General features: G+C 59.2%; 1 protein-coding gene across 1 annotated transcript in view; it reads left to right on the top strand.

Moving 5' to 3' along the window:
- Window positions 1–435: 435 nt before the first annotated feature.
- Window positions 436–13350, top strand: part of LRRN2 (leucine rich repeat neuronal 2) — a 34563-nt gene continuing 21648 nt past the window's right edge. Inside the window, exon 1 of the mRNA XM_083812583.1 lies at window positions 436–3352. The gene's annotated coding sequence lies outside the window, so the exon portion shown is untranslated. The remainder of the gene's footprint in view (window positions 3353–13350) is intronic.

Below are 13350 nucleotides of genomic sequence, written 5' to 3' on the forward strand. Positions count from 1 at the left end.
TACCCCTTGCTGGAACGGGAGGTGTGGGTAAACATTGCTCTGTGCTTTGAGCCCCAGGTCCCTCAGCAACGAGCCGTGCCGAGCACCTACACAGAGCCTTTGCAAGGATTGTCCTCCATGGATGAGGCTTGGCAAGCCCGAGCTGATCGGGAGGGGAGGCAGAGGCAGTGGCATCCTCTTTTCCAGATCTGTTGCTGCTAAGGCGTGCTTGAGGATGGCTTGCTCAAGCTTAGCCCTCCAAATCCGCTGCTGCTCTGTAAGATCGCCTTAGTGCTCCTCCCCAAGGAGCTAATGTTGTGTCTTAAGGGATAAGAAGGGGACGTGCGGCTCCTTACAACCCTGCACGTGTAACTGGCTACAGGTTTTTAAAAAATCATCGAGACTGCAGGCTGCTGCTCCGGCATGAAAAGTTTTAACCCCTTGCACCGGGGGAATACGTTCCAGGTGACTTCAAGTGCAGGAGAGGCAGGAGAACTGCTGAAGCAGCAGAGAAAATAAATTAGTGCCATCTCGGCTAAAATCCCACACAATTAAAACCTGGATCAGGCTGTACTCATCCGCCTGAAGATAGCATCTCGAGAGTGACACGCATTAGTCATCATCCGCAGCAGGCTGCCTCGGCGCACGGGAGGAGCGTGTTTAGCAGCAAGGTGTTAGACAGAGAGGGCTCGAGGCCACCCGGGGCGGCTTCTCCCTCCCCGGCTGCGTCTGGAGCAGGGCAGGCGCCTGCTTCCATCCCCTTGCCTCGCTGGCAGTGCAGGCAGCTCACCTGGAAACCTAGTCCTAAAAATGCTTCTCCTGCACCCAAAGCGTATGGGGCGTGCTGCCACGGTGGGTCAGCATCGCTGCCCTCTGCGAGGCAGTGAGTGCCCCACGTCACCGGGAGCGAGGTGGCATCGGTGTCCCAATCATGCAAATGGGGAGGGGGTCATAATTAAGTGACCTGCCTGGGGCCGTGCAGGGAACCTGCAGCAGAGGAGGAGAAACTCAATTACTGCTAAGGCCAGGCAGCCCTTGGACCGCCCCCCCCCGGAGTTGTGACGAGAGGTGATTAAATAACCTGGGCCTCACGGTGCTGTGCAGGCTTCCACACAGCCTTGGATTAAAGCCCTGCGCGGTTCATTTGGGTTCAGCTGTTTCTATGGCATTCGCTTGTCGGTCCAGCCCCGAGCAAGGTCTCTGCAGCATCAGCTGCTCTGATCGATGCTGCTGGGGGGGAGCTGCTGCAGCCCAATCTCCCCCAGGCCCATGTTTTGGGGCATGGGGTGCCCTGACACCGGCCTCTGCTGTCCCTGGGGACCTCGGGGTGCTGCGGAGGGACCCCACTGAGGGCAGGAGCAGCCACTCAGTGCCACGGGGATAGGGCAGCAAATGTCTCCCTCTCCCTGCAGCTGAAGCGAGCCTCTCCATCAGCGCCACGTGGCCGAGCCAGGAGATTAAGCCCTGGGGCAGACGGGTCAAGAGCCACCATCAAGTACCGAGTGAGAGCCTGCGCCTGGAGAGCCCTCCGAGAGGCCGGCTGCTCCCTGCAGGAGCGCGGCGTGGCCTTGGGGCACCTCCCGCACCACGGAAAGGGCAGGGTAAGCTCTTCCTTCCTGCTCACAGCAACCCATCTGCATCCTACGTCCATGAGGATGCACCGAACCCTTTGCACTGGCCTGGCACGAGGAGCTGTCCCTGCGGTGTGGGACCCGTGGGTCCCTGAGCACCGAGGGGCGCACAGCGTGGCAGGGGAGGAGCTCTCCCCCCGCTGATAGAGGAGACACGAACACCTGGAGTGCTTCATAGGGTGCTTACGGGGTTTTTGCAGAATCAGGAGGCACGGCCTTGCCTGCCCCCGTGTTTGGATTCGGCCTCCTGTGTCACCCCTCGTTATTTAAAAGGCCGTGAGGGGACGTTGCAGCTTGGACTCTCAGCCCATGCTGTGAAGCGTTTAAGTGCGGCTGACATTAAGCGTGTGCTCCCATTAACTATCAGCTTAAATGCTTTGCTGAACGGGGGCCAACATGCCAGAACATCACCCATTTGGTTTGGGCACATGGGCAGGCAGTTGATGGGATTGAAGTCCTGCCAATTAAATCAGGTCACTCCGATCTCGCCTCTTCTCCCTCGCCGGCGCTGGCGCTTGTGCGCGCGGCTGTTCTCCAGCCCCGTGGTCCAGCCCACCGCCGAAGGCGAACGAATATACACACGAGAAGGAGATCGAACGGCCACTGTCACCCCGGGGGCACGAAGCGTCTGCAGGGCTCTGACATCAGTTGGGAAAAGCATTTTGGGGGGAGCGACTGCTGGCAAGCAAACAGCAGCAGCTGGGGTTGTCTCAGCACCAGGTGGGTTCCCATCCCTCGGTTGGAGCACGCGTCTGTGCCTGGATCTGCAGGAGCCCGGTTCCCCCTGGCTGACTGCAGTCGGTCTCTCGGACCTGGCCATCAGGCTCCTGCAGTTGTTTACCACCAGAAATATGCCTTTGCAATTCTATCAAAATTAAGACTGGATTAAAGTGGGTTAAAGAAGGGGAAAGTTTGGCTTGGTTGCAATCCTGCCCTATAAGGGTCCTTGGGGTGTGGTAAATCTGCCATTCTTCCCCTAGGGCCTTATTCCTCTACCACAAACCCCACGGGGCATCCGCGGTGTCACCGTGGGCAGCCTGGGGACGGGGTCGATGTCAGCAGCCAGATGGCTCTGGAAGGAGAAAAAAACCCTTTGGGTGCAGGGGGGGATTGGGGCCACGAGTCCACCCCCTTCCCAGCACATTGCCAGGCAGTTCTGTGGGTGAAACACCCCACAGTGACCCCATGTCGTGGGGCCTGGGGACCATCACCCTGGGGGGGTGCCAGGGGTGGCCGTCCCCACGTCACCTTGGTGCCCGCGGGTGGTGGCCGGTGGCGCGGTGCCTGCCAGAGCCGCAGGAGTTAAGCGCGGGGCTGGCAGGAGCTGGCTCAGGTGGGTGGCACGCCGTGGAGACAAGACTCGAGTGAGGAGGAGGAGGAGGAGGACGGAGAAAGGGAGGGGAGAAGAAGGGAGGAGGAGGAGGAGGAGGAGGAGGAGGAGGAGGCAGCAGCGGGGAGCGGTGTGCGTGCGGCCGCAGCGGAGCCGTGCGAGGGGAGGATGGCTGCTTCTCCCCGCTGCCTCCGGGCCGGGAGCTGAGGGCGAGCGTGGCAGGGGGTGGCCTGCTGGCCCTGGGCCCCGTCCCCACGGGACGAGGACAAGGACCCCGCTTCGACGGGTCCAGCACGGCTCCAGCCCTTTGTCTGCTGGTGGGGGCTCGCGGGAGCCAGATGAGCGGGCGGCCGCAGCGGGGAGCAGGCAGACGGATGCTCACGGCGCTGGGGGACGGGAGGAGAGCCCAAGGGTAAGTGGGGCTCCGGCCCCGTTACCGGCATTTTCGGGTGGTCATGGATCTGGGGGGGCTCCTATGATGGGGGCTTTGGCACCCAGTGCTGGCTGCTTTGCTGTTTGTTGTTTTTTTTTTTTTATTCCCTTCCTTCCAGAGCTTTGCTTTCTCTTTAGTCCTTGGCATGGATGGTGAATGGTGCACTTAAAAATAAAAGAAGGAAAAGCGGGTGAAAATAGGGAATGATTGCAGCATCTGTGCCTTGCGGGTGCCTGGTCAGGAGGGGGACAAGGGGCACATCAGGAGGGCCAGGGAAAGGAGATTTCCCTCGGCACCGATGGCGGGAGCTGGATTCCCCGTCCTGCCTTGGAAACTCCCCCGGGATCGGGCTGATCCTCACCCGGGCACCGAAGGGGACGCGGGGTGACCGTGCTGAGCCCCGCGGCCATGCAGTGGGGCTGTGCTGGTGCCGCTGAGACCGAAATCCAGCCCTGCGCAGGGATGCTGGCAGGATGCGATCCAGCCGGGAGCAGCGCTTCCAACGCATTAACCCCTCTGTGCCCAAGCCCTGTAGAAAACCTTAAAGGAGCAAATTTAGGTGCAGAGAAAAGGCCGTACCAAATGAACCAGCCTCATCCTTTGGTCTTCCCCATCCTTCCCAACCCAGTTTTGCCCCCCTCCCCCGGTGCCCGGCACAACCCACCCAAGGGGCAGGGCAGCTTGCCCAGGGGTGGAGAGGCAAAAAGTGATGGGAAAGCAAACCGGGGGGGCAGCTGCTGTGACCCCTGGGCAGTGGGTCTGCGCCCGATGGGCGGGGGGGGGCTCGGGGCTGGGGGGCACAGCCCTGGACCGAGCAGACGGAGCCGCTGCCCATCGCCTCCCTGCTGCTGGCGGGGCAGGAGAGCAGGGGATCAGCTGCTGGCCGCACCCTGGGGGCTGCAGCCCCCTGACCCAGGGGAAGCGGGTGCTGGCTTGGGGGGGCGTCCGGCCCCCGAGCCACGGGGATGGCCCCTGGGGGAGCTGAGAGGGCTTGGGGCTGCTCTGCCAGCTCGGCCGCGCGGGAGAAGCCGATGGTGCCATTTTAATGATCCCTGTGCTGTTTTCATGTTTACCTCAACCCTTCCTAACCCTTCCTGCAGCCGCTGCTGCTCTGTGCTCCGCGGGGAGCGGTGGGGGTCAGGGCTCCCCGGGGCTGCGTGCCGGGACCCCTGCACCGTGGTCAGCCCCGTGGCTGCGCGCTGACCCTGCCCGTCTCATCCTGCCCCGGTGCTGAGCCAGGACCCAGCCCCTGCTGTTGTTCTGTGGCTGAGCAGCCCTGTTCCTGCAGCCTGCATGCAGCCAAAGCTCGTGGCAAGGCTGGGAAACGTTTCTTCTTTTATTTCTGCCCCTAAAAGCCCCAGCCCTGTGTAGCTGCGGGGTCGGTGCAAGTTTCCTGGCAAGCTGCCTGCCCCTGCCGTGGGACTTCTCTCGTGGGTGCCCATCGGTCACCAGTGGTCAGGTCTGGGACATGGGACACCGTCACCAGCTCCTGTCCTGGCAGGGGTCCCTGGTCCCTGTGATTCAGCCCCTTTGCAGTGCACACAGCTCTTCCCAGCACCGCTGAGTCCCTTTCCCTGGTGCAGAGCTGGGTGCTGCTGCACCAGGTCCCCTATGGGAAGCAGGGGCTTGGCACCCACTGGGTGCTGGCATAAATGGCCATGCAGAGCAGGACGGGGCCAAATCCAGTGACAAGGCCCTGCTCCTTGGCCGTTTTAAACCCCTTCGGCTGTGTGGGATCTTTTTTAACTCCTGCAGTGTAAAGCAAGGAGCTCAGCACCAGCAGCTGGGGCAGAGCTGCGGCAACACCCATCAAAGAGCACGCAAAATCCTTTTGGGGCAGGGAAATGGGGGGAGTTCGGCAGGATCCCACCAAACCCATTCCACCTCGTTAGGCCTTTGGGCTGGGAAATCTCCCCCCAGCAGCGCCCTGTTTAGGGCTGCAGCATCACCTGGTGGGGGGCCGGGGAGCCCCCCTGAGCCTCAGCAGGGGCCACAAAGACACCGGTGCCCGCCACGGGGCAGAGCATCGGCGGCTCCATCCCACCACGGCCCCGTCTGCTTTGCAGAGCCGTGCTGGCTCCCGGCAGCAGATGGTTCGTCCTCGCTCCTCGCCGCAGCCATCGCCGCTGTCTGGGGATGGGATGCTGAATTTCTGGCTCTGTTCAGGGCTGTGCTGTGCTGGGAAGGTCCCGAGCTGAGTGCAGGTGGGCACCTGGAAGGTGAGCCGTCACCATCAGAACCTCTCCTAGCGCAGAGGGCCAGCACAGGGCTCTCTCCCATTCTTTATTCTCAGCATCTGAACGCAACTCCTAAAACACCTTTGGGACTGACTCTGCTCACTAATGCCTCTTCTCTTCTGGGGAGCTTGTCCTAAAAGACAAAATTCCCGTCTGCACAAGGCAGATTTCCTAAAGGGCAGAAAGGATGGACCAGGGTCCCCGCGGGGTCCTTGCAAGCAGGAGCTCACCGCCACCCCTCTTTGCCAGGAGGCACGGAGAGGTGCGAGGCACCCGGTGGCTTCCCTTCCTCAGCTCAGCGCGATGGGGAAGCACCCAAGCCTCGGGTTCTCCTCCTGGAAATGGGATGTTTGTTCCCAGGGAAATGCCTTCGCCTGTGCTCTGCAGCGCGAGCTGCAGCTCTCAGCCCAGCCCTGGCTGCCAGAGCCTCGAGGAGGAGGATTGCAGCAGGAGTGCTCCCTCCTGCTTGCTGGGAATGCATTGGGAATGGAAAAACATTAAAATTAGATGAGTTTAGAACTTGCTCTTAAAAAGGGAGATGGCCTTTTTGGGTTTGGGTTCGAGTTTAGGCTTCGTTTGTTGATGCACTCAGCTTTGCAAGCAGAGCTTTTCCAGGTGACCCCTGGCCATGCCCTGGCCACCTTCTGCATCCTGTGGGGCTCTTGCACATGTCCCCAAGCATGTCCTTTCCAGGCCCTTCCCCTCATTCTGGACTGACCCCATCCCAGGACAGCAGCCAGCTCACAGACGGTGAAATAAATGCACAGGTTTGGCAGCGGTTGTCGGCAGAGATTTTGTGATAAATATATTTAAAGTGGGTTTGTAAAAGGCTGTTCCAAGGGGTGGGTTTAGGAAGGCAGAAAATGCCAGAAATCGCCCTGGGAGCAGCAGGGACTTGGCAGGGGGTGGCAGCCCCCAGACCTATCCCCATTTACTGCCTGGCAGGGGTGGGCATGGGATCCCCTTGGCATGGGATATGGGGTCCCACCAATGCCCCTGCCCCAGGCGGGGAGGGTTGGGGCCCGAGTGCCCCCAGTGCCCCCCGAAATGGCTCACGTCCGCACGGCGGGGGCTCCCCACGAGCTGTTTGCAAACACGAGGCAGAGCAGGAATTATGTGTCGGCTCTGCTTGGCGTGTAATTCTGAATAACAAATAAATATGGGAAAATTGGGATCCGTTCCCAGACAATTCACAAAGGGCTTAATTGGGACTTAAGTGGTGCCTAAGTCTTGTGCTGGCTCTCTGCACCGGGGTGCTTTTCACCCAGACAGGCAAAAGAGACAAACTTAGTCAATAAATTACTTGTGATAAATTATTCACCAGCTCCACTCAGAATTAATGCCAGCCTCCCCCTCCAGCAGCTTATAAATGCTCTGATATCTTCTGACCCCTCCAGGCTCCAGAGCCACCCGTTGGATTTAAAAGCCTATCCCAGGCTCTATTAGAAAACCGTATTTTGTGGCGTTTACAACCAGCCATAAAACAACCACTCTGGGACCAAACCTGGCGTGTGAGGTCGGAGCCTGCCTGCCTTTGTCCGTCCTGGTGACCAAAGCGGAGCTGAGCCCGTTTGCAGGTTCAAGCTGGGAAAATTGCTTTGCACGAAGACAAGCCGCTGTGCCTCTTCCAGACTTCCTAATGCTTGCTTTGAATTTAAAAGCCTTCATCAGCCAGGAGTTTGTAATCAGCATAAAGGGGGTTTTGCATTTCAACCAGCCTTTCCCCGAGGCAGACGGAGCTAACTCCACCTCTGGTTTTGGGGGAAGAAAACGCAGGGAACCTCCTCTCCCCATGTCCCAGCTGGCCTGCGTGGCCAGAGAGCAACGGGCTGGAAAAACTGGGGGAAAAAAAAGCTAACATCTAGTCACCTGAAAACAGAACAAGAAATGTTTGTTTGTTGCTTTGTTTGTTTTTCTAGTGGTGAAATGTTACAAAAAAATGAACCGCTTCGTTTCATGCTGGAATAAGCATTTTAATTAGGTGTCCGTCACTCTTTCATAGCATGATAATTAAATTTAATTCAATGGTTCAGCTGTTCAAAACATAGTTTGGAAATGCCTAATCAAAGCCGCTGACTTGACTTCAGAAGTCCGCTCGGCCTTCAGACACATTGCTCTGGGAGGCTTTGCAGCGTCTGATCCGAATTTGCAAATCTCTGCAGTTGATCCGAAGCTGCATTTTTCAGCAAGTGCTTTTAGAGACATGGAAAATTTTCACCGGCTCCTATTTCTGAGTCACTTTTCCTTCCTCCTACGTGCTGCCGCTGCTCCAGGCTGGGCAGTCGGGCTCTGAAAGGGCTGGGTTTGTGCGGCGCGCGTGCATTACCGTGCAGGATCCGACCCTTTGTCAAGCATTCGAAGGGCTGATGAGCAGGGCTGGCTCCATCAGGATGCTGTGGGATGTGAGAGCTGTCCCACCGAGCTGTCCTGGTGCCTGTCCCTGGGCTGCCCCGTGTCCTGCTGAATTCCCCTCTCTTTTCTTGCCTTTCCATCAAGCTGTCAAGCAGGACCAGCCACACTCCAGATATCTTTAGGGCTTTTTAGCATTTTGTTGGCTCCCTCCTTGCTGCTTCGCCCGTCCCCGGCTTGGCCATGCTGTGTTCTCGCTGCTGTGCTCGGGTTTTAATGGAAGCCACACAAGCGGGGCTGTTTACATCCGAGAGCCGTCGCTTGTCGTGCCCGAATCTCTGCTCAGGGTTGGCAGCAGCACGACTGCTGCCGCTCTGCAGCACGGGGGGCCGGGGGGGCCGGGGGGAGCCCAGGGGCTCCGCAGTGCTGTTCGCTCAGCTCGCGCCAAGCTGCAGGGGAGCCTGAGATCGCACTTTGCTTGATTTCCGTTTTTATGGGTGCTGAATGGAGACGGAGAGCGGGAGCAGCGTGCAGACAGAGTCGTTTCCCTCCAGCAAAATTGCTGATGTGCATGGAAGGGAAAAGGGGGGTGGATGCTCAGCATCACGGAGCGGCTCTGCTGCTCCCCACGGAGCCGTGTCCCTCTCCCACCCCACCAGGGGCTGACGCAACGCGGGGCTGGTGCCGCTCCAGCCACCCTGCCCAGGGCTCGGGGCCATCTTCATTTTTCCCGGTGTCCTTGGTGCAGACGGTCTCCTCGGGCAGTGCCTGTAAATAATGGAATTAGGGAGCTAAATGAGTTTTAAAAACCCCAGCGGGGAGCGGGGAGAAGTTTGCAGCCGGAGGCAACGGAGAGGCTCCAAGCAGCTACTGCCTTCCCCGGGCTGAGTCCTGCACCCCCTGCAGAGGGGTGACAGCAGGTGACAGAGGGGTGACAGGGTGTCACCCTGCTGTGCTGGGGGCCAGGCAGCCCCTCAGCCCCCTCCTGCTTCAGCCAGGCACTGATCCCCCTAAAAATCCCCCGGCTGCCCCAGGGTTGCCCCCCGGTGCGGCTCCCCCACCTCCGCAGCAGGCAGGGATGACGAAGAGGCGATGAGCCACTAATACACGCTCGGAAGAGATCTGATCCTGTGAATAAACCAAAAGGGGAAAAAAAAAAAAAAAAAAAGGGAAAAGAAGCAAGATCCCAGGGGGGAGGCGGTGTTTGTGAATTAAAGATAAAGTGGGTGACATTTCCGCCAGCCATGTGCAGCTGCGGCACGCCGCCGGCGTTGGGGGGGACCCAGCGTGGGGCCACCGAGGGCTGCATTTCCTAGGGAGGATTTTGAGAGCAGCAACTTCCCCTGCTCTGCCAACAGCCAACACTTCAGCTCAATCTCACGGCTTGATACGGTGGCATGGAGATGGCAGGGAGCCTTGTAGTGCTGGGTGACAGCTTGCTGTCACGGCACGTGTGGCGTGGGGGGGACGGGAGCAGGATTTGGCTGCTGTGGGCGCACCGGCGGCACCCAGGGGGACAGGGGTGGTTCTGGGCACCTGGTGGGTTGCTGTGGGTGAGGGAGGGGGCAGGAAAGACAAAGGGGGGGGGAGAAGCAGAACGGGGAATTAGTTTTTCTAAAGCATTTGTCAAAATGAGCAATGGAAAAGGAGCAGTGCGGGAGGCTGGGCACCGCTGGGCACCAGGCTGCGCCAGGCTGGATGAATGGTCCAGCAGCTCTGCACGGGTGGGAGAGCATCACCACCAGGGCACGGCCTGTCCCCGGGGTCACCCAGTGCCTGCCCAAGCATGGGGGTGTGGGGCAGCCCTGGAAATCTGGGTCTTTGCAGTCAGCATGGGGACATGAGGGAAGGAACCACTGGGATGCTCCTCGGATCCCCGTGCTCTTCCCTCCTGTGTCCCCTCCGGCAGCAGAATGAGTCCTGTGGTTCGTGGGGGACTCATTGGTCCCCATCCCTTAGAAAGTGTCCCTGGGGTCTCTGCTGGTGGCTCCCCAGGCAGGGCTCAGCACCCCCAAATCCCAGAAGGACGCCACCACCTCCCGAAACCCTTCCCGTGGCTTCTCCGGGCACCGTGCGGGGCTTTTCCTCCACCCCACCCCGCGCTGCTCTGTGCCCACGGAAGGGGTGAAGCATCCCCCGAACGCCGTGCATGGCAGTTGCTACGGCAACCACACATTTTTCTTGGGATTCCTAATGACTTATTGGCATTTGCAGTAATCTACAGCTTTTTTTGGGGGGGGCTGTCGGAGGTTGGCTTCCCTCCCCTCAGCCCCGAAGAGCGGGCGCATCCCGTGCGGTGCCGCAGCCGGGGTCGGGCTGGGGGGGCTGCCCCGGTGCTGCCCCACTTGGGCACAGCTTCGTGGGGAGCAGCAGGGACAGGAGCCCCCTGCCCACCCTTTGTACGAGGCAGGGGCCCAAATCCCAGCTTCCTTTATCCCTGGGGAGGCTGAGAGGAGGCCAGGAGGGTACGGCCACATGGGGTGTGGAGGGAAGCGGCTCTTGCAGGAGCCAGAGGCAGCAGAAAGCAGGGAAACAAGAGGGGGCCCATGCACATGGGGTTTGTCGGGGCTCTGGGGTGTGACTCCTGCTTAGGATTTCCAGCCATGCTGGCACGACATCCAAGGTTTCCCTTGGTGAAACTCAGCCCAGAGAGAAAAAATCGATGCTCTCTTTTTTTTTAATCCCTATTTAATACCGAAAGCAATCCTTCACCCGGGTCTGTTGGGGTGGCTTAGGCACTTCCTAGCTGCTCATGACATCTCTGAGCAGTTTGTTGGGATGGAGAGGGAGCAGCAACGCCTACAGCAGGGCTGCCCGGCCCTGTCTGCCTGAAAGCACGTCTTGGACCCGGGGCTGGCCAGCGTTTGCCTTGACAAACGCTTGGAGGCTTTTTTGGAGATTCGGAAAGTCTTCTTGCCCTCACCTGGGGCCAATTTCTGGCAGCTGAATCCGTACCTGGCTCCTGAGATCAATGCAGGGCTTTCAGGCGGTTTTTCGGCAGGTGAGAGTGTGGCTCTAAACGATTCTGCACAATTCCTTCAGAGCCACAGCCCTGCTCGGCTCCCTTTCCTGGAGGGGTGCTGCTGCCTGTGTTGCGTGTGGGATCTGGAGGGTGAGCAGAGGCTGGGCACAAAGCTGCCGGCAGGGCTGGGAGCAGCTTCACGTCCCACCTATAACGCCACCAGCGTGCTCTTTGTGGCTGCCATGTCCTAAAATGCTGCCAAAACGTCAGCTTTGCAATTACTAGCCAAAATGGTTCGCCCTGAGCAGAAATCTGTGTGTGCAGATAAAATCCCAGGGATACTTGTAGGCTTCTAGGGTCGGTGAAAAGCTACGGCAGCACCGAGGCAGGGGGTTGCTCCCATCGTTTTCCGGGTTGCCCCCAGCCCATAGCAGCTTTTGCTTTGTTTTTCTCAGGGGAGCCTCTGCCAGCCTGCGAGGGTGGGCTGGGGAGGGCCTCGTGTCCTTAGGGCACCTCCAGGGCCACCCTGCAGGGTCCGGGGGCCCCCAGGAGCTGCTGCAGAACCCCAGCATTTCCGCAGCCCCATGGCCATAGAGGCCAGGACATGCCAGCTTGATACCAGGGAGAGACTTTCCCGTAATTAGAAATTAACCTGATTTCACGGCACTTATAAGCAGTCGCGTTGCCATCCTGACCTTTCTCCTGCTGAAAACCGAGCGGAGCAGGGCTGGGCTCCAGCCCCAGCTGCTCTGGCCCCATGGTGCGTGTGTGATGTGACCCCAAGGGGTTGCCACCTCCCCACCAGGCAGCCTGCTTGTGGGCCCTAAACCCTGTCTGTGCCCCTACAAGCCCTTGGGGCTGCCCCCTGGGGACCTCCAGGCTCCCTTCCCTCCTGCAAGAGCAGCTTAATCCACCAGCAGAGGCACAAATAAGATGGAAACAACAAGGGGCAAGCTCGCAGGGGGCAGTTCAGTGTCGGCTGAGACGCCCGAGTACTTATGGGACAGTGATGCTGCTCGCCGTGCATCCACGACCACCTCCTGTCTGGGGCGTTTGAGCAGCCCCATTGCAGATCCAGCACTGGGAGGAGGCTGGAAGACCCCAAAAACAAGTGTCCCGGGGAGCCCATGCTGCTGGGGGCTCTGCTAGCCCTGTGAGCCTTGCTGGGGGGGGCCTGGTACCACGGGGACAGAGCCACGTCCCTGGCCTCCCGTCCCTGCCTCTGCTCTCAGCGCTGCCTGGGCAGCACTCCCTGCCTGCAGCAATGCTGCTTAGCTGAAGAAATATTGTTTCCAACAACAGGCATCTCTAGAGAAATAACAGCAGACATCCCATCACGGTTTAGATTTTAATTACACTCAGGAATTCTTTCCTTTTTTTTTTTTTTTTTTTTTAAGCTTTGTTTAATAACCTGTTCCTCCCCACCCACCCATCCCTTCTGAAGAAAATTTAAAGAGCCTCGATTCATCCCTCTGAAGGGACTGGCATCAAAACACTGCAGTGAGAGCATTTCTGCCCAAAGCAAGCCCAGGGTGGGAGATGGGGCAGCGGGCAGCGCTTGGCCCCGGCACCCCAGCTGCCGAGAGCTGCTTTCCCAGTGCTTTAACTGGGAGGTGACACCTTATTCCAGGGACCTGTTATTTTTTGGCCAACACAAAGACAGGGACGTGTCCTCCCCAGGAGGCTGCCCTCCTCTCTGTCCCTGTCAGAGCCCAAAGCTTGGGTTTGCTTCCCCACCAGTTTGCTTCGTGCCACTTGGGGGGCAGAGCTCAAAAGCCCTTGAAATTGCCCCGAGCATCCCCTCTCTGCAGCATGCTGCCCTTGGCCTTGGTGCAGGTAGGAAGGGGGGAGGTTTATGGGGTGAGGTGCTCTGCATACGTGCCAGCCCCACTGTCCGTGCCCCTCGTGCTCCTTCTGGTTCCATGCCAGTCAGCTGGGGAAAGTCACTGGGGCTGATGCAGCACAGGCAGCATCTGCAGCCCTGCTCACCAGGACAGGGTCACCCTGGGCAGCTGCCTCTAGGTTTTAGGGACAAGATGCCTGCTGGATGGGGGCAAAGCCTTTGTGCAGGTGCCCGGTGGGTTGGGGACCCCGGGGTGTCCGAGTAGCCGGGAGCGCCACGGAGCGATGGGCACTTTCTTGGGACTTCAATGCCTTTGGAGAGGAAGGCTCAGGCAGCCTTTCCCTGCATGCTGCAGCTCTAGGCATGCTACTTGTTTATTTGATTAGAGGGATGCAGAAATAAATGGAAGAGATGTGAGCATCCCTCTTCACTCCCAGCTCCTGTGCAGAACTGGCTTGATTTTTCACAAAGACTCACTGTCCAGAGCTTCAGAGCTGTCTGCATCAGTCAGCCGGGCTCACGGGAGATGAGCCCTTTGAAAATCTTGTCCCAAATTGTTAACGAGCCCGTTCCTCCCGGTGGGCTG

This window comes from Anser anser (assembly GCF_964211835.1).
Source record: "Anser anser genome assembly, chromosome: 27".
Classification (NCBI taxonomy): domain Eukaryota; kingdom Metazoa; phylum Chordata; class Aves; order Anseriformes; family Anatidae; genus Anser; species Anser anser.